The sequence below is a fragment of the Lucilia sericata genome, unplaced genomic scaffold (genome assembly GCF_015586225.1).
Source record: "Lucilia sericata isolate MDLA Ls3-8-SP2 unplaced genomic scaffold, ASM1558622v1 Contig000068F_arrow, whole genome shotgun sequence".
Lineage (NCBI taxonomy): Eukaryota > Metazoa > Arthropoda > Insecta > Diptera > Calliphoridae > Lucilia > Lucilia sericata.
In genome coordinates, this window is record NW_023994102.1 from 879,816 (window position 1) to 883,739 (window position 3,924).

General features: G+C 29.5%; 1 long non-coding RNA gene across 2 annotated transcripts; it reads right to left on the reverse strand.

The window, feature by feature from the left end:
* Positions 1 to 2,972: 2,972 nt before the first annotated feature.
* Positions 2,973 to 3,600, reverse strand: LOC119616366. Of its 2 annotated transcripts, none has more exons than XR_005232535.1 (2): positions 3,291 to 3,600; positions 2,973 to 3,231 (listed from the first exon to the last, which is right to left on the reverse strand). It is a non-coding gene; the product is annotated as an uncharacterized LOC119616366 (long non-coding RNA). The 2 variants fall into 2 exon arrangements; XR_005232534.1 differs by having other exon boundaries at positions 2,973 to 3,154; positions 3,291 to 3,564.
* Between the last annotated feature and the right edge of the window lie 324 nt (positions 3,601 to 3,924).

Genomic DNA, 3,924 nt, shown 5'->3' on the forward strand with positions numbered 1-3,924 from the left:
ATACTTATGAGAGACACTGTACGTCAGATCTCTAATAATAACATAGTCTCTACATTAATATCTCTCGATCTAAGCAAAGCGTTTGATACTGTAAGTCATGTTATCCTAATTAATAAATTGTCTTCCGAGTTTAAATTTTCTTCACATTCGTGTAAATTACTCTATTCCTATTTAAATGATCGTATTCAGTTTGTTGGTGTAGAGCATAATAAATCTTCATTAGCCTTATGTTCAAGTGGTGTAACGCGTGGCTCAATTCTTGGCCCCTCATTTTTTCTTATGTACATGAATGATTTTATCAGTTTTGTTGGTTCCAGTCATTCTTATTTGCAGATGATATTAATTTATTGTTTGCCAATGACACTCAGTTTCTAGATTGCCATGAGACCAGCATTAATTATGTGTTGTCCCTCATTACAGATTGGGGTACACGCAATAAACTTGAATTTAACTCGAGTAAGATTAAAGCGATATATTTTGGACCACGTATTTGTAACCATGTGCCACTTAGAATTTATTTTAATGGCATCTGTGTACCTTTTGTGGACACGATGAAATGCCTGGGCTTAATAATTGATAGTCATCTTACATTTTGACAACCATATAACTTCTGTTTCTGCTAAAGTTAACAACATGCTACGTTCCATAGACTACTCATAGACTGGAATCAGCTGATTTTAGTAATATGGCGGAGGCAAACAAAAAAAATTTTACGAAAAATCAACAAAAGAAAATGTAAAATGAACCACGGTAGATTTAAAAGAGGGACAAATATATAAATATATATTTCCATCTCTCTTCACCTTACACTTAATTTTTTTCAAATATAAAAAACAAATTGCATTACAGTCAAACCCATTTATAACTTCTTTTGCTCTTTACAAACTCATCTTAATTACCGGAATTTTGATAACTATTTTGATACAAAAACATATTTTATAAAGAATTCTTGGTTAAAACGAATTACTATTTAGTCCCATGAATAATATTTTATGCATTTATCCTTTTTTATATCGAACTTCAAAAAATATGCGTTGAAATCAAATAAACGGGTTTTACTGTACATGCAAGTCAAAAAATTTGTTTGTGGTGTTGATAGTGTATTGAAAAGTGTTTTATAATGAAAGAACATTAAGGAATAATTAAAAAACAAATCCAGTACACTTTTAATTAGAATCTAAGCAAATATTTAATAAAATAATTGTTTTCTTTTTAATACCTTATTTTTTTGCAATTCTTCTTCACATACAATTTCTTCGATGTTTACATTTTTTGCTATTTTTTTTCAAACGAGCGATGAAAACAATCATACAGCTCATCTCACACACTCATCGATTTTTTAATACATTTTATTTTTTCTTTTGCTCTAAAATTTTACCTAATGGCGAAACTCAAAAATGGTAAAAAAAATCTAAACAAAACCATACGGTTCGAATTTACTTTTTTGACAGCTGTCAATGGTTTCTTATCTGGTTATCTGTGCTACGTTCCCTATATAATTGCTTTTTGCCGGTGAGAACAAAATGTAATTTGGCTCATTCTCTACTTATGACACATTTCATTTACTGTTTGGACATTTACAGCGGTTGTACTTCATCAAATTTACGTCGAGTTAAATTGATTTTAAATCGAATAATAAGATATATATTTAGCCTGAAGATATCTGATCATACCTCTGACTATATCAAAAAGTTTTTGAAATGTTCCTTTCTGGATTATATTAAAATAAGAACTTTAAACTCACTTTATCATATAATTAAATTTCACTGTTATTTATATTTTCATGGTCTATTCGTAATCCTAATCTAATTATACCTAAAATCAACAACTCTACGTTTGAAAGATATTTTTTAGTTAGATCATGTAGGCTTTACCATGCTCTTCCCATTAGTTTGAGAACCTTTGATTTTTCTGTGGCAAATTTTAAGTACAAGCTCTTTAAAATTTTTAATTGATTGCTTTTAACACATAAGTTGCACAAGACCCACATACTTAACATTGAAAAATATTTAATTAAATGAGTTTCGACTAGCATATATTTTTGAAGGATTGTTATTATGGGCTTTTTTAAATCACTGGATTTTTTTATTTATTTTATTTCAAGAAAAAAACTATCTTTTGGCTGAAATTCAGTTTTGGTCATTATTATCTGAAAATACACTGTATAAGCTAATATAAGGTCAAAGAAAAATTAATTTTAGTGTAAAAATGGCGGTTCTGCAGCTAAAAGAAGTAAATCTAATTTGGATTTATTAAAACCAAAAAAAAAATAGTTGGATTTAGCTAATTTCAATATGGCAATGCCTTTTATTCATAGAACAAAACCAAAATAATTTTAAAATAAATTAATTTGTTTTATTTTGCTATTCACCAATTGATGGCAAATATTTTTTAAATGTATAAAAATAGGAAAATAAACAAAATTCATGTAACCAAAATATTTCACACATGATATTTCAGTGCAAATACTAATTTTTGCCACAAATTGTTACAAATTTTATGGAAAATTTATAATTTTAATATTAATTTTGAAATAACTCCATCTGTTGGCTGCTGCTGATATTATGATTTGAAATTTGTTTAGCCTCGATTAAAACCTTTTGCCTTATCCACCTGGATAAGGCAAAAGGGAGAACTAAAATTTGGATTTAATAAATCCAATTGTTTAAAAAATGCTACTAATAGCAATCCAATCCAATTGGATTTAATAAATCCAATTTGGATTTACTTAGCTGCAGAACCGCCATTTTTGCACTAAAATTAATTTTTCTTGTTGCAGTGCTCCTTAATTATACCCCCTTGACACTACTCCTATGGGGATTTGAAAAAAAAATTTTGCGTGGGGGTACCTACAATGTGCCTTTTTGAGGGGGTACAATATCTGCTGCCCAGCAGTCCTGACTGCCTTGCTCGTGGGCGTACCCTAATAATTTCATGTTGCTTTGTTAGTAAACTAAGGTTAGTAGTTTTTATTTTGTTTAAGTTAGTTTATTAGTTTCTAACTACAGAGATGTAATTTGGCTCATTGGCCTATTTGATTAGGGTTCCACCAGAAGAGTATGCGAGTGGTCAGCTCGCAGTGGAAACACCAACCTGGGAAGGGCCTAGAGTCATGTGGTGGAGTTAAGCCACAACCTTTCCCAAACTCAAATAGCTGAAAGAAAGAAGAAAAGAAACAAATTAGTATTAGAAATCTTGTGATAATGAAACGATACAGTTTTACCAGTATTCCTGAAACGAAAAAAAAAACTTAATATCTAAAAATTACAATAATTTCAATAAATACTTACCTCAGTTTACATGTTGTCTGCTTCTTTGTTTTAATTAATTAATGCAATTTGTGTCAAGTTCTCACATGTATTGAATTCGCCTCGAACATCTGTAGTAAAAAGGGTTGCCAGATGTGAGATTATGAGAGTGGTCAGACACAGTGTGAGAGAAATGTGTACGTAGGATTTTATGAATGAATATGAATGTTGATAGTTCGTTAAGTTCAAATAAAGCTATTCAATGTTTAGATACAAATTGAGGAAGAATTAGAAAAGGATGGTTGTGTTATGAAATGTCAGAATGTGATGACTATAGGATTTAAAGGAGCATGAATATAATAGGCCCAATTGGAATAGAAATTCTTGGAACATATAGAGTATAAATATAAGTTTCTGCTCGGCCATCTTAAAGAGATAGAAGAAAATAAGCAGCCCAGACGGTATACATATATATTTTTTCAAATTTAAACAAAATAATATAAACAAGAAAGTGCAATTTAAATTGAACAAAAATACAAAAAAAATATAAGAACGAAGATTTAAAGTTATCTATTTGAAATAAACTTATCGAAGAATATAAGGTAATATAGAGTGTCTTAGCCTAATTAATATTAGTGTGCTGATTAAGTTTATTACTTATAGCAGTTTCGATTCT